We start from the raw sequence: 23445 nt of genomic DNA on the forward strand, positions 1-23445 counted from the left end.
AAAGGCACATCCTTTTCATCGGTAAAAGAACGAAAACCGAAAGTTTCGAAAAACGTAAAATGTGCCCATTGCGAGACCCCTGCAGGTGGTGGCTGCCACCATTGGATTAGCATCATCCGACAGCTTTAGACATGACCTTTCACATGATATAAAGTGACTGGGTTCAAGCGCATTCTTTGTCCGCCTAGTATCGCAAAACCACGAGTGGTACGCGAAAATTTTGCATGTTCGATCTTAATTATTTCTAAAAAGCCGGAATATTTTTCACGATTTATTCCACAGGGGCAGAATTATGCCGGTACTTTGCGCTGCTGGTAAGGTACCTTTTCTCCTTTTGATTGAGACGTAGGGCTACCTTTCCGCGGAGCGATTTTTCCACACAATGGCGCTCTTCGAGTGTTTACGAGCGTGTTTTGCTTCGTAGTCTGCTTTGTAATTTAATGCCCAGGTGTTGCATTATGTACTTATTTTGCACTTATGGTACGTATGTTTATTTTTTCCTTTGGAGACGCAGGGCAATACTTTCGTGGGCAACTTGAACTTGCTATTACGCACTTTCATGGGAGTCGCACGCACGTGCGCATATTCACTATTCTCCCGCACATGTGCTTGAGGCAATGCACATACGCACGCTATGAGGCTATCGTGCGAGTTCATATTAAGAAGGCAGAACTACGGCCACAGGGGACAGAAAGTTACAACACCTGAGAATACAAATTTGTGGTCGCGCGGTTGCAGTCGCCTCTTAACTTGGGCGCAATAAGTGATAGTTCCGAAGGTGCGCATGCTCGCTTTAATTAGTTTTATGCTCCGCAGCGTTATTTCGGAACCACGACGGGTGGTACAAAACCCGTAAGACCGCTGTGATGACAGTTGCTGCTCTCAAGTATAACACGTTCGCCCTCACCGAGATGTGTCAGTGTCACCGTGGGAATCAAAATTTCCGACAGAACAACGCACAACTAAAATCCCTCGTTTCCGGTAGCCGTAGGTACCTTAAACCCTCGGTGTGGTCTTCAGTAGTCCTTCTGGCATCCATGCGCTTGAACCCATTCACCTTATATCATGTGAAAGGACATGTGTACAGCTATCGGATGATGCTAATCCAATGGTGGCAGCCACCACCTGCAGGGATCTCGCAATGGGCACATTTTACGTTGTTCGAAACTTCCGTTCTTCGTTCTTTTACCAATGAAAAGGATGTGACTTTCACACTTCCTGGGGGACTGGTGGCAACCTGAAACAAAAGCTAAGATGTTACCAGTGGATAAAGATCTCTACGAAGCGCTTCGTTTCTTCTCACTGCTTTGTCGGTATGTTCGTCGAACTGGGGCTTCTCGTCAAGGGCGCACAGGCAACTCATGTACTCTCCCACGGTTTGAATGAGCCTGACGGAACTGAGAGACCATTGGGTAAACGTAAAGTGATGCTCCGGGGACACTACAACAAGCTCACACAGTGTGGTCATTGATTTCTCCGTCAACGGGACACATATAGCAAAGAAGAGGTTGAAGGTCGCGTGCTCGTGGGTGGGGCGTGCAAGGCCGCAGCCTCGTGCACCCTGCCTGACAAAAAAAATCGCTGCGCGTCTCTCAGGCAAAAATAAAAGATTGTCTCACTTGACGTCTAAAGTACAGACGTGACGCCACCTTTCGAAAAATAATCAAAGAAATCGAAGATGGCATTTTTGAGAAAATTGAGATGCAACATTGGCAGTTTTCGCCTACCATGTGTGATTCTCAAATTAATAACACAGAAACAACTGGGCTGAGAAAAATGAATTCTATACAGCACGAAAGCTCTTTCAACGTCCTATCGAACGGCACTAAGCTCGATGTTTTCAGACGTTCCGTCATGAAGGAAATTGGTAACAAAGTTTGGCCTTTTTGAACGTTTACGCCAAGTTTTGCATTTTTTAACAGAAAATCTGTGGCTCTCAGAGTTCTGTGGGTAACTGTCGACAGTGTCTATGGTGCAGCCTATAATCATAAAAAACCTCCAGTTCCTACACATAAAATTAGCGGTGCTAGATCCCGTCAAAGTCGGTCCAAAAGAAAGCGTGCTCAAGCAGCCTCAGACTTTCCCCCTCTCCTACGCGGAAACTACTACACGCACGAGCGTCGCACGTGGCGCGATTTGCGTCGTTTGAACTGTCCTCTAACATATATTTTTTCTGGGCGAATTAAAAAATACGACTTTCACACGTTGTTCGATTTAAAATGAAACTACCCATCTGTCAGCTTCGTTCAGAGTGATTTGAAGGAAGATCTTCTCGAGCTGAAATACCTACGCTGCTCTTGCAAACCCTCAAAATCATAGCGAGTAACTCAGGGCTCAGGTTTCGTCCTGCGCCAAAGGAGTCATTAATGGAGGGACACCCAGCTGCATTCGAAGAGGCACCTGCTGCCCTGAATTCCAAGATGCTCCAGCTCTCCAATTTTTTCACTTGGTTCGAGCTTTTTTTTTTCGCTTCAACAGTAACTCGCATATCCACGCATTTGAACATATTGTTGCATACGCATTCCATCCAGTTGAAGCTTCGAAAGTAACCCATCGTTCTCAACCTCCATGACGGCGTTGCAGATGTCAGGCATATCCAAGGCTTCGATGCAAACCTCAGTCCTGTCATATTGACTACGAGGCCAAACCTGTACTCGATGACATCTTCGGTGTGTTGTACTTGTGTATGATTGTCAATATTTCCTCTCCTACTGGCTGACGCTTAAGCTTTTCCGAAAGCGACATCTTCACGAATGAACGTCAGCTGCCGTTGTCTAACAGTTGTCGATCTAGGTGACGTTCTGTTCGGTTTTCTAGAGGAGAACGGTACATCTCGTTGAACATCGAGTGTGGAGACTTGCTGACGAAGCCAATGCCGTGCTCTGCACCAGTGACGCTTGTTCTTGAACCCTTCCTGGATCACACATTACTGTCAGATGACGTCCTCCACATTTCGAGCAATGCAGTGGGGAAGCATTCCTGCAGCCTCTTCATCGGTGAAACTGTTTACCACAGCATTGGAAAGCATCGCCTTTGTGACCTCGGCTTCTCCTGAACCCTTCCTGAATCGTAAGAGGTTTGGTGCAGCCTTCCAAATTGGGATTACTCTATCCACAGAAAACGTAACTCGTTGCCTCTGCACCAACCCTTAGTGCCAGTCCCGATGGTACGTAGTTTTGTTGGCGTTGCTTATTGAAGGGATCATGAGATAATTTTCGTGAATTCCGAGTACTCTGCGCAAAACGGTTCTCATGATAAACGATTCTCGTGTTCTCACTACTACGCATCAGCTCATAAAAGGCCACCGACAGAGACACATTCTGACGAAGTAGTAGTTCAGAGAGGAAAACTTGCACCGGTAACCATGCTGGAAGTCAACGATTAGAGACAATCTTATGTCCAAGTCAAATTAAAACCTATTTTATGGCGAAGTTTGGAAGCTTGCTTGCAAATCCTGCAGTTTGCTTGCAAAAGCCCGTCCGCGAGTCGGCAATATCATCTGTGCATGTCATGGTCAGTTCCCATCAGAGGCGGGTCGTAACAGCTGCCGTTCAGAGCCGTGCTTACTATCGAATATTTTCGCTATTTCATAAATTTTCAACTTCATATTTCACAGAGTGAATGCTTTAATCAGAGTTCGAGTTAACGCGTTACAAGTAACTCGTTACTGTAACTAAGTTCCTTTGTTTCTGGTAACTTGCAACTTAACTCCGTAGTTTTGCGCCGTGTAACTTTCAGAGGAACTCGTTCCTTTTCCTGGTAACTTTGCCAAAGTAACTTAAGTTCCAAGTTAACTCTCTTTTCACTCGCGTCCACATATTTTCTTGCTTTCTCTTCGGTACCTTCATGGCATTGTTTGCCATAAAACGTTATATTCAATCAACCACTGTGCACCCACAGGGAGTAAGATGCAAAGTAGTCAGACTGAAACCGAAACAAATCGGAAGGAGAGGACTGGATTCCACGACCGGGCACTTGTTCGCTGCCTCCCACTGAAAGAAAAGCAGGACCGACGGTCGCGTCCCTTTAAGGGACCATATCGTAATCCCTTCAAGACCGTGGCTTTCGGGCGCGACCTTGTTCACCTCTAGCTTCGAGCGTAATTCAATTCTAACAAGTTTGTGGCGCTGTCGAGCAATATGACGTCATTTGATTACAAACAGGGAGAGGTCTATTGTTGGACATACATGAAAACGATCTAACCGTGTTGCATGCCTCCGCACGCAACTCAAGGCCTACCTCAACTGCTCACACGCGCTGCACCTGCGTAATGCTATTTTGTGTCCGAAGTAACTTGGAAGTAACTCGTCCTTTTTTTAAGTAACTCTAACTGCGAGTCACATTTCATGCTGAAGAACTTCGTTATTAACTTAGTTACATTTTTCACACGGTAACTTTGACAGGTAACTTCTCAATCTATGGATTTAATACAGGAACTAATTGAGAACGATCACAGACTTGTCAGATATCCTTTCATCCCTTTAAGGGCAGGCTTGCGATTGTCCGGTGCTGTATCTACAGTCGGCTGTCCTTTTTCATGCCCTGCCTCCTCGATCCTCAAGAAATCCAAGTAGGACTTCAGATATTCGTCTCCATCGATGTGCAATTTTCTGTCCTACTCGAGAAAACAACGAAGCAGTGATTTATTTATCTAAACCCCTCCCCTACTGCAGAATGGAGCAAGGATGGCAGCTGGGGTATAGACGAAAGAAACACAAGGAGCGGCTCTTCCCTCAAGACGAGCGTAGCCACCCTCTGGCGGTTGCTCGAGTCAAAACCGCCATTTTTGTCCTGTCTACCACGTGATCCTCTGTAAAGTTTCGGTTTTGCAAGGCTTTGTTTCGCGCCCTGATCTCCGAGCGTTTCTGCTTTTCCAAGTCTGATGTTCTTAAAATGCGAGCACCATCGTAGAAACGACGTATCGTAACGTGTTCCCCGGCGGCAGCTCTCGTTCAACAGAAAATAGCTCTGTCAGGCAAAACGTTTCATTCGCAGGTACTCAATCGGTTGTTTTAGTCGCCTGTGTGTGTTCGAGTCATCTGGAATCTTTCGTTTGGGAGCTAGCGCTGTACGTATCCCTTGTTGTACACGTCTGATTAACGGTGTTCTGGGTACAGCATTCTTTACCACTTTTCAAAAATATACATACGTTGGCGGTCACCGTTGCGACGAGTGATGGGACTCTGTGGACTGCGACCGGTCTTGTAGTCGAATAGTAAACCGCCGAACACAAGAAAATAGAAGTGCAGGCGCGCGTTCAACATAACGCTGACATCAGCAGCTACAGTGTCGTCGGCTTTAGTAGACGCTGTCTGGGGGTCACGTGAACGGTCACGTGGTAGAGATGAGCATCCCAGAATGCAATGCAAAGCGCATTGCATATGTGGTGGACCCGGATATGACGTACCTCGGGAGCTCGACCCCTGACGCGGTACTTCCGGTTCGAATTTTTCGCATGGTAGCAAGTGTTTACGGGCTACTGTCGCGTCCACTGCGTTTCTTACGCTATGGTTGGCTTTTCCGCCTGTAGCTGTTCGAATTCGTCTGTCGGGTGTTGCAAGATGTTTCGCATGCCATGGGAAGAAGAATGCGGTGGGCTGTAGCCATCAGCCGTAAAACGACTGAGGGCGGACTCTGGGTGCCAGGTGTAGGGGTCCCCATCTGCGAGATGCATTTCGTGTCAAATACCTAAAGTATCTTTTACCCAAAGGCTGTGGTGCACACCAACAAACGGGGAACTTCACGTCCTGTAGGAATGCGGAACGACAGCTCTTCGCACGTCGATTACGTGCATTAGTGTTTCAACATGATGCCAAATCTGTGAAACGGTACGTGTACCTTTCTATATTCCCGCTTGGCATGTTTTGTAACGTTAATGCACCACATTGCAGCTACGAACGTCGCATGAGCGTATCGAGAAAGCGGGAAGCGGCTGCATCTCGTCAGCATACCCTACTTGGTGTGGAAGACGAAAACAGTTCAGGCACAAACTGTGGTGATGAATGCGAAGACGTTCCTCACCTCCTTACAGGACTGACGGGCAATCAGGCCACTTGAGGTTGCAGTATCTTTTGTAGCACTTCCATCACCATGATTTGTTTTGACACACATACATCTTTGAATATGAGTAGTATAGATTCGAGCCCCACAACAGCCACTTTTTTCTAATCCAGTTCTAGGAATTTCTAATCCACCACCCATTTCTAATCTAGGTCAAGCCACTTCTGGTTGGTTGGTCACAGCTCCACCCCTTCATGCTGATTGACCGATCCAGGCTCCACCCATTCATGGTGATCCATTCAATTTCTATGTGATTGGCTACCCTTCATTGCCACAACATCTGCTCACTCGCTCATAGACACCAAAATGATCTATTCCAATCTATGCCAATGGGAGGACGCGTTGGCGGAGTGAGTCGACTTGAGTGCCATCTGGGGGCAGAGGTTCGAACCTAGACGGAGACGTGCTTTTCGCGATGCTACGTCCACTGGGTCGTTCCATCCACCATGGCCCTGAGTTGGCCCGTGTTCCAGAGATGGCGCTGCTCGATCTGTGAACCTAGGGACGCGCGTTCCTTGGGACCACGAAAATGGTCGGCGATAAGTACTGAGTCATGATCCCATTTCTGTGTCTCTTTTTTTTTTCTTCTTCTTCTTTTTCTGTCTTCGCGGAATGAATTGTCGGATTTTGACCGCTCCTGTGTTCGCTTGTTTTTGCTTTTAATAAACGTTTATGATCCGCGTCCTCAAGTGATGCTCGCGTTTGTTTGTTTGTTTGTTTTTGCTTTTAATGAACGTTTTATGATGGCTTGTTTTTGCTTTTAATAAACGTTTCATGATCGGCGTCCCTGAGCAATGCCCGCGTTTGTTTGCTTTTGCTTTTAATGAACGTTTTATGATGACTTGTTTTTGCTTTTAATGAACGTTTCATGATGGCCTGTTTTTGCTTTTAATAAACGTTTTATGATCGGCGTCCTTGAGCGATGCCCGCGTTTGTTTGTTTGTTTTTGCTTTTAATGAACGTTTTATGATGGCTTGTTTTTGCTTTTAATCAACGTTTCATGATGGCCTGTTTCTGCTTTTAATAAACGTTTTATGATCGGCGTCCTTGAGCGATGACCGCGTTTGTTTGTTTATTTTTGCTTTTAATGAACGTTTTATGATGGCTTGTTTTTGCTTTTAATAAACGTTTTATGATCGGCGTCCTTGGGCGATGCCAGCGTTTGTTTGCTTTATTAAACATATGGAACACGCGTTGTTAGAATGATCTTGATAAGACGTCCGCAGAATCGTTGCGCCCGTGTTTTTTTTAATAGTAGGGCGTTCCTTGGCGTGTGTGTGCCTTCCCTTTTATTGAGCATGTCATACGATTCGTGTGCGATGCGCTGTGAACCGGGACACGGGCGGTGAGAGGTATACCCCGCTTTTGTTTCTTTGTCGTTTCACGGGACAATGCGTCATTATGGACTGCATTTTTTTTTTCATACCCCCTTTATGTCTTCAGTGCGCCATGCGACACGTGTTGTTACAAAAGGAATTTGATGAGATGCCATGCCCGTGCCGTTTTTGTGCGTATGTTTAGATAATGCCGACAGAAGACTCTTTTCCTCCTTTTACTGAACATGATGCCACACATGTTGTTACAGAAGGACTTTGACGAGACGCCCAGGTCGTTTTTGTGCGTATGTTTGGTAATGCTGGCTAATGACGACAGAAAACTACTTTTTTGGTGGTTTCTTTTATTAAACTTTCGGTGGCACCGTACCGCTGTCAATCGACTGGGAGCGCATCATCTTTCTATTTGAAACCAGGAGACGCATGCAACTGACCACAGCGGGCTGAGAAATTAATGCACATGACATTTATTGCAAGGAACTGCATGGACAGGCTTTTGTTGGCGATAACAACAGTACATGTGGTCGAGGGCTGTCCTCTGAAACCCGTGCAGTAATGCCTCGGTAGTGGAGTCCACGTGCCTGAAAAAAGAAAGAGAGCGAAAAACAAAGAAAATCCGTACTTCTGCAGCCTAACTGCCATGAAAGTGCCTGTTGGTCCGCTGGCATAATTATTGCCTTCTTCATGGACGAAGAACAGTCGTATCCGCCACCTGGACAGAGCGTCCTCTAGCGGTTCAGGCTCCGCCGAGGATATGGGCCCACTTGCATAAATGTCGAGGAGGGACGATCTATGCATGAAATTGAACTATAATGGATGTTGAGGTGTCCCCAGGAACAGCCAGCAAAACGCTGCAGTGCTTTATATTCTCCGAATTTCTAGGGCTAGCGTTGATGACTTTATGTATGCGGACCCAGGATCTGTCAGCTAGAAAAGAGGGATCGCTCCAGATCCAAAATGAGGCATGCAAACAAGAGATGAGGGAAATGACAAACACATGCACAATTATATTGTGAAGAAGACGAGCAACGGGCAGCCGCTTCGCTATCGTTGGGTTAGCACCCGCCGCTTTCGAATATTGAGCGTCGCTCAGTAAACGGTCTCTTGCCCTCCTATCCTGCCTCTACTGTCCTGCTTACATTTGGTGGAGGTGCGGCCGCTCCCATCCTCGAGACGATTTTATCGTTGCTTCCCTCGCCTACTGACTGACCTGGAACTTCGCTCCGGACGAGTTTTGCGAGCAGTCGCCATGCTACAAAATCATGCTGAGAGATCTTCTCCTCCTGCTGGGGATGCCCAGCCATCCTCCTCTCCTCGGCCCGCCCCTGCGCTCCGCCAACGCGATCCTCCATTCTTTTCTGGGGCTGACTCTTGTGACATAGAGGACTGGCTAGCCGCTTTCGACCGCGTGAGCAAACACAACCTGTGGGATGACACCATGAAAATCACCAATGTCGCGTTCTATCTTACCGACCTCGCGAAAACTTGGTTCCTGAACCACGAAGCTGATCTTGCCACCTGGCCTGTGTTCTGCCAACGCGCTCGGGAGCTCTTCGGCCGCCCGGCATACAAGAAAGCGGACGCCCAGCACAAACTCTCGCAGCGAATGCAGCACTCCCAAGAATCATACACGTCCTACATCGAAGACGTGTTATGCTTGTGTTCCAAGGTCGACCCGCATATGCCCGACTCAGACAAGATCAAGCACATCATGCGCGGTATTGCGGAAGACGCATTTCAACTGCTCGTCACGAAATCGCCAGCGACCGTGGAAGATGCCGTTCAACTATGCCGTCAGCTACAGGATGCCCGCAGCTCCCGCATCCAGCATATCCTTCCGGCACCGGCGAGCGCAACAGTGTCATATGCTGACCCTCTGTTCCAGGACAACTTACGGGCCATGATACGCGATATCATCCGCGAAGAACTTGCCGAGGTTCATCGCTATTCAGTCGATCCAACGCCAGACCGGCTGCAACTTCACACGCCGGTGCCCCCTGTTCTACCATCGCCTCTGCACGATATTGTACGTCAGGAGGTGGCGTCAGTCCTCAGCCTTCCGTCTACGCCGGCCCCCAAGCCCACTTACGCTGATATGGTGCGTCGTACGTCGCCCCCAACGACCTGTGATGGCCCTCCTCCCTGTGCTCCAGTGGCCCCTACGTGCGACCACGCGTGCGCCGCTGTTGCATACCGGCCGCCTCGTGCTCTGGATTCCCGCACCTGTTTTTACTGTGGAATACGTGGCCACATAGCGAGATTCTGTCGTCGTCGCAGACGGGACGCCGAGACGCTCCAGGAGCCATTTGCCCCTTTCTCTTTTCGTGGTCGTCAGTTTCCGGCCAACTTTCCACCAACCTCTCCCTACCGAACGGACGGCTATTACATCGATGATCCTAATCCCCGGACACGCTCGCCTCCTCCCCGACGTCGTTCGCCGTCTCCCGCCATGAGCCGCTCACCACAGCGACGGTCTATTTCCCACCAGTCCCCTGCCTCACAGGGAAACCGGTAGGCGCGGTCATAGACCGAGGAGGGCAGGCTGCGCGTTCACCCCCCACTGACACTCCTCCTCGAAACATCGTCGTCGTAACTATTGACGGAGTATCTGTGCACGCCCTTGTTGATACGGGAGCCGTTTGTTCCGTGATGTCCTTGCCATTTTCTCGTCGTTTGCGCAAAGTAATTACGCCATTTGCAGGTGGCATACTTAAGTCGGCCTGCAACGACCTCCTCCTACCTATTGGACAATGCACTGCACGTCTCACAGTTCATGAGGTTCATTATCCGGTTGAGTTCACGGTACTTCCTTCTTGCTGTAATGACATCATATTGGGTTGGGATTTCCTTCATGAGAATGCTGCTCTCATTGACTGCGCCGGAGAACACGTACTGCTTGCCGAGTTACCCTCCTACAGCGCTTCTACTTCGGAACAGTCGCCGCCCTTCAAGCTCCACGTTGTTCAAGACACTTCGCTTCCCGCACGCGCTACCTCATTTGTCCCCCTCGCAACGCCTCCTGGTACTCGCGGATACCCATCCGAAGTTCTCGTCATTCCTCAACCCGCACCCCTCGCTCGCAAAGGCCTTATTGCACCGTGTACTTTGTCCACTATCAAGGATGGAGAAACCTGTATTCCCATCACCAATACATTGGGAGCGCCTGTTTGGCTGCCGGCTGGGTTCGTTGCCGCATTGCTCGACTCGCCCAGTTCTCCTGCCGTTACGCCTCTGCTCGCCGCGAACGACGACCCACCGCCCCCCCTATCGGCCACCGACTCCAGCGCTCTAAACAAAATGATATCTACCGACCTCGAGGAATGTCACCGCCCCGATATGCTCCGCCTTCTTCACGACTATGTTTCGCTCTTTGACATCGGCCGGCCATGGCAAGGAGTTGCCAGGGGTGTTACGCATTCTATCGACACCGGAGATTCTCGGCCAGTCCGACAGAGACCTTACCGCGTGTCTGCTTCCGAGCGGCGAGTCATTGAAAATCATTCATTTTTGAATCATTCATCATGCGAGTCATTGAAATTGAAAATTGAGTCATTGAAATACAATGTCACGAGCGACGCGCTAGCTACGCTGCCCGGGGCTGCTGCACAGGTTCTACTGGATTCAGCGCGCAAAGGGCAGCTTGACACCATGTCCCGAAGTAACAGTGGACTCCACACATACCATATTAACAAAAATTTGTCACCTGCTACTGTACGAAGAAGGTAGTGTTCGGTAGCTGTATAGGGAAAGGAACAGCAACAGAACTTAGTGTGCTGTAACCAAAGGTCTGGTGATATTGCCCCGCGAGACCAGGATACGGGCTTGGTATGACCTGGAAGGGGAGGGATGCGGTAACCACTGTCGGCGAATTGACGCCTGCAAAGTTATAGGTGTTGCTCAGAGCAGACTGAGTTTCCACTGCAGCTGTCGCTGCGTTAGGACGCCAGTAAGGCGAGGCATGCTGAATCCTTTGTGCTCGTGCTGTCTGCGTATGCCGGATTGTGTCCACGGAGGAGGAATGCTGGGAAGGTGTCCGCGTAGTGGTGGTGGCACGTAGCAATTCGGTCGCTGCACGCTCTGTGAGAGAAAATATGGTGAAGGCGAAATCAGCAAAGCACGTGACTGCAAAGCTCACCAGTGCGTTGGGCATCCCCTGTAGCAGGAGGCGGCGCAGGTGGTGCAACCATGACACGCCTGGGGTTCGGTATCGCAGCCTGGTGACGCGCAGAACGTGCTGGTGTGCTTCTGGTGCCAAGAACACGACGTGTCTGATGTCGAAGCGCTTCAGTTCCCGCGAAGACACGACTCCTTGCTGTTCCAACGGCGACAAGAAAATGCTGGAATGCATCAAGTCCCGCTCTCAGTACATGTCTCCGCCACAGCTGCTCATCTAGATAACGTTGCAGGTCGTTCCTTTGCGGCCCACCACGATGAAGCGATCGTTATGGTGCTCGCCATGTCGACTCAATTGTCTGTGTATGGATCTCACGGTCTGGCCCTGTAACGAACTCGACCCGATGATTAACAACCTTGTGGGTGTAGTACTTACCTCTACGCTGCCGTCTCCACAGTTCAGGACGTTCGCCCAGAGTTTCAAGGTTACAGTAGCCACCCCAGCAGTCCGTAATAATAGTTGTACCCGTCGCAACGTGACGTTTTATTAACGGTATCAAAGTGGCCCTGCCTCTCATATTGTTGGGACAAATGACAACCCGCAACTCACCTCCCTTGTGTTTGCCGTTTGGGCTTGCATCTCTTTCCACCATGCCCAGGACCCAATGGCCTTGCCTAGCACGACCTCGGTGATACTTACGCTTCCCGAAGAGACTTTCGTCGATCTCCACAACTTTACCTCTGCCACCAATTTTACCTTCTGTAGCGATTTGTCTCTGGATTGAGAGGGACACGACAGAGCGGCACAGTGACAACCAACGAGAGATGGTTACTGGGTGAATCTTCTTTCCAGACCTGGAACATTCGCGGGTTAGGTATCGATAGGTATGTCGATCGCTAGAAAGTATCAGCATGAGCTTAAGGCAAATCCTGAGGGGAATCCTGCACATGGAATCATGGAGTACAGATTCTCCCCAATTGTGTCCATGATTCTTGCACCTCCACCTGGCAGTCCCTGTAACCGGATTGCTCAAAGTCGCAGGACCATTGCATAATCTGCAACGCATTTCGCTGCGCAGGGCACCTTTCTCCATCAGCCACCTAATAAAGGCAGGGCGCCCTGGCGGACATTTCATAGAGATAGGGAAGAAAAGGCAAAATAAGCCACAGACGCATGATACGTAATGTGAAATTCGCAGAAGCAACATACAAAACTAAAGAAGAGGTGTAAGGACAATAAAATCAGCGACATAGGGCCTGGGCCTTGCAAGGCGAGATCCGCCAAGTCGTCGGAGCTTATCTTCATGGCACTCAAATCGGACAACACCGATACGCTTTGCTGGACGAGAACTCTTCCAAGAGTGCTGCGTACAAGTTCAGCTGCGGTTTTTATGACAGTCTAACCCAAGAGTCGTCGACCTCTCCAGACGACTGAAACAAAGAAAGCGCCGGGACCGCGTAAACCAGCCACCAGTTTCGGTGTTTTGACCCCTCTTTTCTCCTTGTAGGAGAATAATCCGCTTTCTGTCGCGACTTCCAGACAGACTTCACAACACAAAGTTCAGTGACAAAAAGTTCGTTGTGCAAAGATATCAGAGCGGCTTAAGAGGAAAGAGTAGAACGAATTCTTGGTTCCATTGTGTGCTCAAGTATAGCACGTGCCTAGTTCTGTTCTTTCTGAGCTCGTCCTATCTCAAACTGTATAACTCCCTCCGAAGTTTTAAGGTATAAGTGTCTGTCTTTATATCTGTTGCCGTGCGTTCCTGTAGTACACTTGATGATGTACGTACTGGACCGTAAGGACGCTGGACCGATGTCTGTTATGATTTCGTTAGTTTGGGATGCGCCTATTTGTCTAAGGACTCTTGCGTAGCACGGCGCACTGAGAAAAGCAATGCAAGCATATCGGGTGTCCGCCCATTTCATCGAACGCCGGTTCGTCGACCGACGTTTCATCGATGCCATTTTATCGAATACCGTTTCATGGAATGCTACCGGACAGTTGCTCACCAGACATTGCCCGTCGGACAACTGCTCACCGTTAGACTCAATTTGCCACCATTTTAGATGTTAGGTCATGTTAGAATTATAGTGTGGGTATTATAGACGTTACAATTGGCGTATTAGCATTTTAGACGTTATCATTGTTGTTATGTTAGAATCAATTTATCGGCACTTTAGGTTATTGGCGAAGGCGTGTTGTGCTGTTCTTTGCAATCGCAACAATGCAAATATTCGCAACAATCGCGCAATCATATCCTGAATGTAGCAAAGCACATGCATTAGCAGTGTGCCAACCTATATATAGCTGTGGCTGACGCTGACACATGATCCCGAAGCCGTTTGCGCGCGGGGAAGTTAACTGAATTAAATTTCACATTTTATCTCTGATGCTTCGTCCTCTGTCACTCACTTATCTGCCGACAAAGCACTGATTTCCAACATCGTGATATCGGCGCTAGCTGGTGGGTATAAAACGGTTGGGGGGTTCGGCTTACGGGATATCGGCATGCGACGCGATCGGGCCATTCCGTATATCCCCTCCTGTTCTTGCATATAAGACTGCGTTTGTTATTGCTGCCTTGTTAGTCGTCCAACATTGATCAGTTTCATTAATCCTATAAAGTGACAGTCGGATGTCATGTTGCATGAGCACACATCATGATATGCTACAGCATATAAAAACAGCAGATACCTAAACTAATATGGCATTATGTTACCAACAAACATCATCATGGACGAGTACCATGTGAGTCGGGTTGGGCTGTGGTCGACCAACCAACATGCTATGAACGTTTTCAAAGTGATCTGAAGTGCGACGACAATCTTCAAATTGGATTTTATACACTGAGCAGTGAGACAAATCAGCACAACGATATATACAATGTCACGAGCGACACGGACGGATGAACACATCGAACGGATTATCACTGTGATGATGTATGTAAAATCACGTTTAACGCCACCGCACCGTCACCACCAGTAGCTGTTGTCGTCCTCCTCTATTGTCCAACGCTCATATGATCACATCTACAATTAAAAACATGTTCGCCACGCATCATGATATGTAACAGGTACACAAAAGTCTATAGATTACACATGATGAACTCGGCAAGTGTTATCATGAGCGGGTATCATGTTATGAAGTACGCGAAGCCTGCTTACGTGTTATTGATAACTGCTATTTAATGCGGTCACCGACTGATACCGAGGCATTAGGCCGCGTTTATATGTGTACGACCGTGTCGAGCGGAGCTGTCGCACCCAATCCGCTCATGTAAACGGGTCAATTCGCCAGAAAGTTGCGTCGTATTCAATCTGTTAGCAGGGGGTGGATTGAGAAGGTCGCCGCGATCCAGGTTACGCATGTAAACTGTCGATTCGAATTGAGAGTATGCACTTCATTTTCATTCACCACACACATGTGGCACAAGCATACAGAACAAGACTGGAATAAGAGGATTGTTGTATAACATCAGAATCGACATGTCACATCATTGTAGGCAGCGCTACCTGTGTTAAGTGATGTGAATGTGAAGCAGACACAAGAAAAAATGGCGGTGTTTGTGTGGGATAGGCCATTGAAAATGCATAGGGCGAGATTTTGCTTTATTTTTAATTTTCTTTCTGCATGACCATAGCGCTTACAAAAAAACTTCAGCTATCAGCCCGCAAAGTTTGGGATGGCCAAACCTAGCCTTATATTTTTACAATGCGATCGAAATGTGTAATGTTTGCTAGAATAACCCTGTACATTCCCGTCACCTTTTCCCACATTCACCCTGACGGTCTCGTCCAACCCAGGCTACACTCACGTGATTATCATCTGTGCCATCTTATAATCCAATGAGTGATCCTCACTGGAGCCCACAAGTGTGGTGGTGGGAGCGAAATTACAGGGACTACGGGATGCGCTGCTAGGCCAATGAAACGCGCGAGCTGCATATAATAAACCCGGCATTTCGTGGTCCACGTCGGGTGGACACAATTTACAACAACACAGACAATGACAGTAGAGAATGACAGTGCCATCTCAGGATCCAAGTTTGAGCGAGCTTAGTTACTCTAGTATATCCATTGGCAGCTGCTGGGAGATAACACCCATGAACAAATCCATGGTATTTTTCCAAGAATGCATTCATGGTCAATGACACGACCGGGAAGTGTTGCGGCATTCGTCATGCCAGTCACTTTAGGACTCAACAAAAGAATGACTGTCGACCAGAGGCTCCCAGGAGCTGAACATCCAGGCCAAGTCACCTCGCTTTAAAAGCATACGAGATTTCGGGAATTTCCACATACTAACTGACCATGTCGTCCCTGGTGAAGCCGAGCGTAAACGAAGGAAAGGAACGAGTAACGTGAGTAACGAGTTACCCAATGGGTAAGTTTTTTTAGAAAAGTAACTAGGTCGTTACTTCGTTACCGAAAAAAGTAACTGGTTACTGGGTAACGAGTTACGTACAACTCTGGTCGCGACGCATGTCTTCGCAATATTCTAGCAAGACTTTAGTCTACGGCTGCCAGGTTATGGGCGATTCCATGATGTTGCGACTGGCAAGTCGCGTGCTGTGTCGTGACAGGAGGCACTTGGGTAAGATCGAGCAACCCTAATGGCTTTGAAGGGTGTACACATGTAAATTCCCATGTAGAGTCACCTGTCCTGAGGTCTGGCGCTACAACCGCAATGCTACTTGAGGGAATCCAGAACTTCGGACGTCTTGAATCCAGGGTTCTTCTGATGATTGGGACCAACAACCTGAAGCAGGTAGGTTATGTGTGCGCTATATCCCCTGGCTTGAAAGCTTCAGCAAGTTAACAAAGGAGCTATGCGCATAATCGGTGAAGATTAGTTACATAAATGACCATGCTGAAGCTAGATTTTCACGATGCGCAAAGCTCAAGACTGCGGATGAAGTGATCCAGGGCCTATCACAAGTGATCCACAGCTTGATGTCTCGTGGGGCGGACATTTTGGTTTTCACCCTTCCGCCTTTGCCACTGGCGTCAAAAACGTCTACATCATGGCGCACTCTCACCGCTGTCAACGAGTGGATAATGAGTCAGCAAAGTGATAGGCTGGTACTTCCCTCTACATGTGCCCTTGTGATTTATGACGGACATAATTGCCACTTCATACATGCTTCATATCTTGCTCCACAGCCACGGTTGATGTCGTCAGTATCCACCGGCTTTTCTTCAAGAGAGCCCGTACGCTCAACTACGCCATGTACGAGAGGTAAGTGGGAAATCCTGAAATAAACATTGCTCTCAAAAGCAGCCATAGGAGCTCTAACCGGAGTCTGGAACTGAATACTGACTGCGCTTACTTAGTCGTCCTTACCGAGTCACATTTCTGACCGTACTTGCGGCATGCAGGTCAGTAAATGTAAGTCAGTGAATTCTATGCTTTTTAATTTTTTTTTCATGCCCTTGCCTGCTTTGGAAGACATGAGTGCTATGCAGCTTCAAAGGCACATGCGAAGTCTGTGCTTTTATACCAGATGGGAAGTGTATAATTTCATTGCCTGAGGCTTGTCTCATTGCGTAGCACTTAGGAGGTACCGACGTCGACAACGAGAAGCCAGCCGCCGAACGGACCTTGTTCACTGGAATAGCAAGGGTATGGACGCTGTCCACGAGGCACTCAGGGACCACATCAACCGTACAAGATGAACCTTACTGGCGTCCTAATGCAGCAAGAGGTGCACTGGAAACTCTGTCCGCTCTGACAAACATCTATAACTTACCAGTCGTCAATTTGCCAACACTGGTTACCGGATCCCTTCCTTTGCAGGTCATACCAAGCCCAGTCATCATCATCGTGGTCGCGCGCCGCATACGTTACAGCACACTAACCTCCGAATTCTCGGTCCGCCCTCGGAAATTTCTAGCGTTGAGTGAACGTCAATGGGTAATCCCTTTGATTCAAATAGTGCACTCGACTGCTAACAAGGGTTAGCACTGCAGTCGAGTGCACTATCAGAACCAAATGGAAGGCCCCTTGACGTGCACTCGACGCAAGAAATTCCCGAGGACGGACCCAGAATTCGGAGCTAAGTCCTGTTGCTGTTCCTTTCCGTATACAGTTATCGAACACTATCTTCTTCGTACAGTAGCAGGTGACAAAATTTTATATGGTATGAGTAGCGTCCACTGTTACTCCGCTACCCCACTCCACTACCGAGGCATTACTGCACGGGTTTCAAAGGACAGCCCTCGACCACATGTACTGTTGTCATCGCCAACAAAAGCCTGTCCATGCAGTTCCTTGCAATAAATGTCATGTGCATTAATTTTGCAGCCCGCTGTGGTCAGTTGCATGCGTCTCCTGGTTTCACATAGAAAGATGATGCGCTCCCAGTCGATTGACAGCGGTACGGTGCCACCAAAAGTTTAATAAAAGAAACCACCAAAAAAGTAGTTTTCTGTCGTCATTAGCCAGCATTACCAAACATACGCACAAAAACGGCCTGGGCGTCTCGTCAAAATCCTTCTGTAACAATATGTGTGGCATCATGTTCAGTAAAAGGAGGAAAAGAACCAGAGTCTTCTGTCTCTAAACGTACGCACAAAAACGGCACGGGCATGGCATCTCATTAAATTCCATTCGTAACAACACGTGTCGCATGGTGCACTGAAGACATAAAGGGGGTATGAAAAAAAAACGCAGTCCATAATGACGCATTGTCCCGCGAGACGACAAAGAAACAAAAGCGGGGTATACCTCTCACCGCCCGTGTCCCGGTCCACAGCGCATCGCACACGAATCGTATGACATGCTCAATAAAAGGGAAGGCACACACACACACGCACGCACACCAAAGAACGCCCTACTATCAACCAAACACGGGCGCAACGATTCCGCGGACGTCTTATCAAGATCATTCTAACAACGCGTGTTCCATATGTTTAATAAAGCAAACAAACGCGGCCATCGCCCAAGGACGCCGACCATAAAACGTTTATTAAAAGCAAAAACGAGCCATCATAAAACGTTCATTAAAAGCAAAAACAAACAAACAAACGCGGTCATCGCTCAAGGACGCCGATCGTAAAACGTTTATTAAAAGCAAAAACATGCTATCATGAAACGTTCATTAAAAGCAAAAACAAGCCATCATAAAACGTTCATTAAAAGCAAAAACAAACAAACAAACGCGGGCATCGCTCAAGGACGCCGATCATAAAACGTTTATTAAAACCAAAAACAGGCCATCATGAAACGTTCATTAAAAGCAAAAGCAAGTCATCATAAAACGTTCATTAAAAGCAAAAACAAAGAAACAAACGCGGGCATCGCTCTTTCTATGTGATTGGCTACCCTTCATTGCCACAACATCTGCTCACTCGCTCATACACACCGAAATGATCTATTCTATTCAGTTCTAAGTCGGCTCATAGGCTTCAAAATCGCTCACCTGTCTGTTGGTCCGGGGGGGGGGTCACTTCCATTCATTTCTAAAACCTAGTGATTGGCCTATCATACATGCTCGATAGACTCATTTGTCATTTACACTCTCTAGTTACTCGGTCACACGCATTCAACTGCATATTGCTTCATAATTCCAGCTGCATAATAGACAACCACTCATTGATCAATCCCATTCATTTCTAGGCCAGCTCACACTTCCCCAAATTGGTCCGGGAGGCCTTTCTTTTTTAGCCTGAGCGATTCTCGGCAATGGTTTGGACACAAAAACATGGTAAATAGTCTTCAATGTTTATTTTGTACATCATAGCAGTCTCTGAGATATTGTAGTTCTGCTTGGGAACACATCCATGCACGCCGTACATCTCCGCTAACATCCATAGTGTTCTTCAAATAGGTACTATGTGGATCACCCAAGCACTCGTCCTTCTCTGTTCATGACCCAGAGGCAAACTGCAGGAGTGAACAGTATTTGACAGAAGCATTAATTCTCTTCCTGCAAATCTTCTGAAGAGATGAAAGACTATTCACCTTATACTTCTTCACTTCAACTTACCATATTCGTAGCTTCCATAAGGATAGTAGTCGATGTCATTGCAGAGGTATCTCTTGTCGTCGTATGCCATCAGACTTCTTTTGACATTTCTGATGGTATACATACACTGCTTCTTTCCAACGATTGACACTTGTTCCTTCGATACGCTCGTGTGATTGAACAAGGTATCATAGTATGTCTCATGGAGGAGGTGCTTGCGTACAATATTCTTTTTGACCCCTTTAGCTCTTGCAATTTGCTTTCCTCCAGCTAATTTAATGGAACACATTTTAGCTTTCAAACATACTACTTCCTCTATGGGTATGCTACCAGTTTCGCTATTGAATGCCCCAAGTCTTCCACGATTCTCTTCACTGTACAGTGGATGATCCTGATCGAAGCAAGACAAATCTAAGTGGTTGTCGGCGATCGCTCGTAACTGATCTTCGTAGTCCTTGCAGAACAGGCCGAGGATCAGAGGATCCATGTCAAAGTAACAGGTAATCACCGGACAACTGAGCTTACTCAGCAGGGTGTCATAGTAGAATGAGTACATGGTTAATTTACTGAGTTCTAAAATCGTAAACCCAACCTGGAGCGGGAAATCGCATCGCACTTTTCTTTTGCGCATTTCATACATGACATAATCCGGGGACAAAATTTCCATCCTCACGCATTCTGCCAGAGTCCCGAGGCGACTCGCCGTCTGCTCATCGAAGGCTACTCGAATATCACGCATGTTAAATTTATTTAAGTGTTCTCCCAAAGACTGCATTACTTGAGAGTTTGTAGAAGTTTTTTTCGAATGTCGTACCCGAGGCAACGCGTCTGGCAACATTGTCCTCGATGTAGGGACGCAGGAATGGTGCCTGGCGAAATTTTAGAATTCGGTGAATTTTTGTCACCCTCATGCCCAATCTATAATAGAGTACGAGTAACGCATAATGAAGAACATACTCGACTTTCTCCTTGCATGTAAGCAACAGCTTTTTGCTGTTAGCAGGCTGATACATTAATTCTTCGAGAAGCCCTCGCTGGAATGGCGAGAGCCATTCCTTTGGGACTACTGCCTTCTCGGGAGCCAGGGGGAAGTACCTCGTTAGAGCGTGGATAGATTTTGGATAAGTCCCATACGTACACATACCCCACATCCGAATCTAAGGGGTGACGCATAAAATCCACAGAGCTAAAATCCTCGACCCATTCGAGATCACCAACGGGGAGGTGCTTTATCATACTGAATCCATAAAGATTGTTGCAATCTATATATGATATGTACACCTCCTCTTTATCGGGATCATAGCCACTACACAGAGGCCGGACTGTAGACTACACAGAGGGTTGCTAGCCCGCAAATGACGCCCGCTCACCTGACAGAGCCCGCCTCTAACGCCCGATTTGATGGTTCTGTACATGTCCTCGTCAATGATTAACTCCAATTTTGCCTGCGTGTAATTTAGAGTGCATTGCCACGAATAGGATGCCAGAGAAACACAATGAAGCAATTCCAATCCTCGTGCGCTGTAGCACAGACGTCGGAAGTGCTGCATCACGTCTGCATGTAATACAGCATCGGTTTTCAGGTACAGTGCATTATAATCCCTCAAATTTGAGCATCCAAAATGTTCAAATACGAGCAACGCGTACTGGTAATCCTCCTCTTATATCCTTCCCCGTGAGATAGTTTCGAAAGGAGCATTTTTCTGGCAAGGCCAATTCATCGTACACCGCGAAAGAACTGACATGGCTGTATGGGAATACGCCTTTATGAAGTAAAATTTCGTGTCGTTTCCAAATACCTGCTTCAAGCATTGGAATGCCTCTGCACCCCCCATGAATTTGATGGTTTCCACGAGCTCCTCCAGCGACGAATTTAGATATTTAATTTAATTTATTTATTTATTTATATGTGTCTACTAACAGCCTAAAGCCTTACCAGCAGTACACAATAAAAACAGACAACATAGGAATGTATTAATACAATAAAATTAAACGTTCATAGCACAATGAAAAAGCAGCTCGCATTGGCCATACTTATACAAACATCAAAGTTCACATGCGCGACGAAGAGCTGTTTGGACACTTCTCATACTACTATTAAACAAGTCAATGCAAACAGAATTAATGTTACTTAAAATCTGTACTCTTAATGAGGGACATTTTTCTGTAGAGCTACCAAAAACATGGAACATTCGCAGCGCCCTGGTGTTGCGCTTTGGGATGGAGAGAGCTAGCCTCGTAATTACACTAGTACAATCTACACGATTTTGTAGGCACTTACACAAAAATATCTGATCACGGTAAATCCGTTTGTTCAAAAGGGATGGCAGTGAAATGCTGTCACTTAACCACGGAAAGCGATACTCTACTGTGCGCACGAGTCTTTTTTGCACTTTCTCAATTTTCTCTGCATTGGTTTTTTGACAGAGAATTCCAGGCCACTGACCCGCACTCCAATATAGGTAGAACAAGTGGCAGAACAGTTGGGATTGCTAAAAGCTTTCGTCATTCTTGCAATTGCTCCAAAAATAGAGTAAGCCTTGTTGGTAACAACAACAGTGTGGGCTCCATCGCTGTGGACTTCGCGAGCAAGCGCCATAAAATGAGCTATGTGTGCGGTTATATCCCCTCGATTGCAAAACCTAAAGGGTATTCTTTGCGCTCGCAAAATAGCAATTATATTGTGGAGGTGGTTCATTAAATATTGTCGCAAGTCCTCTACTCCCGGATCGTGAACAGATGCCAATAGCACGAATGCGCTATCAGTTTGAAAGAAAGGCAGGAAGGAAATGTCCACATAGGGATGTGATTGCTCGACGTGAGCATGCAATGTGCCAGGTGAAATGTCTGGAGAAGATGGTGAATTCTCTTCCAATGCCTCATCATCCCCGATATCATGAGGATCAAAAAAGCAGAACACGTATCTAGGCACTGAAAAAAAAAAGAAGAAACACTAAGAAAACGTGCACCACAGAGCGCGGATGAAAGATACTTACTTTTGAAGCGAGCTCCGCACACTCCCGAAGCGATGCGAAGACTGCTGCCTCTTTACACATCCTCCGCACTTATATAGCGGCGACCTCGCTGCATGCCCTAACATGCACGGGTGTGGGGAGTCGTCATGGCCTAAAAATAACCTGCTCTGCATGCCCTTGGCTTCACGTAATGCTCCATCCGCCTACACCATTGCCGCACCTGAGCGCAAAGTTCGCTCTCATCACATGTCATTCCGATATGCAAGTTGCTTCCATGACCATGCACACAACCATCCCTTTTTGTTTACAGTGGCTGTGGAATTTCAATAATATTGCTTAAATGAAACAAATTGCAGTGAAATGCAGATTCATCAGAGACAACAATTTCTACCCTCAGCGTTAAACCCTCAGATACCAGCATTTCTGCTCGAATAGCAAAATAGCTATGACTTCAAACATTAAACAGATGCTAACAAACTACCATCAACTGCTATCAGAAAATTCTTGCATAATTCTGCATACACACCCGCACTGTCCCCGCGTAAGGAACGCACAGGACAAGGGCACACAAATTCCTTTAAGCGACCAGGGAAAAGGCTTAAGACCTCAGGAATAATCGCAGTGTCACTGCACATCGCTGCGCGGCTAACATAAGATAACAACAACATACTAGCGGTGGGTAAAATTTGCAAGGCACTGCTAAACAAATCCAGACATGCCACAGCGCATGCAAAACATATGTAATGCCCTAAGAACACAATGTCGTCCCTGGGATATCCTACGGTTATCACACCAGGACAGGCAGGACGTCCGCCGGAGGGCGAAATCGGTCCTCAGGGTACCCCTCATGTGTTAAAATGGGACCCTCACACGTCCTTACTTTTTACTTACTTATTCTTTTGGTTGTCCCTAGGAGGTCATCAAAGACCGATGTAGGAGAATGTGATAACGCAGCATTGACATAATCTAGCATCGTTTTATTGTACCTTATTTGTT

The 23445-nt window shown here is 47.3% G+C and overlaps 1 protein-coding gene and 2 long non-coding RNA genes across 3 annotated transcripts in view; all 3 read left to right on the top strand.

Annotated features, from left to right (window-relative positions):
- LOC135387752 (uncharacterized) overlaps positions 1 to 23445 on the top strand; it is a 155426-nt gene that overhangs the window by 124765 nt on the left and 7216 nt on the right. The window lies entirely within an intron of this gene.
- On the top strand, positions 15931 to 16571 carry LOC135389962 (uncharacterized). Its single transcript, XR_010421636.1, has 3 exons — positions 15931 to 16101; positions 16160 to 16275; positions 16407 to 16571. It is a non-coding gene; the product is annotated as an uncharacterized LOC135389962 (long non-coding RNA).
- LOC135389961 (uncharacterized) lies at positions 16674 to 17378 on the top strand. Its single transcript, XR_010421635.1, has 3 exons — positions 16674 to 16746; positions 17059 to 17212; positions 17305 to 17378. It is a non-coding gene; the product is annotated as an uncharacterized LOC135389961 (long non-coding RNA).

This window comes from Ornithodoros turicata, chromosome 3 (genome assembly GCF_037126465.1).
Source record: "Ornithodoros turicata isolate Travis chromosome 3, ASM3712646v1, whole genome shotgun sequence".
Lineage (NCBI taxonomy): Eukaryota > Metazoa > Arthropoda > Arachnida > Ixodida > Argasidae > Ornithodoros > Ornithodoros turicata.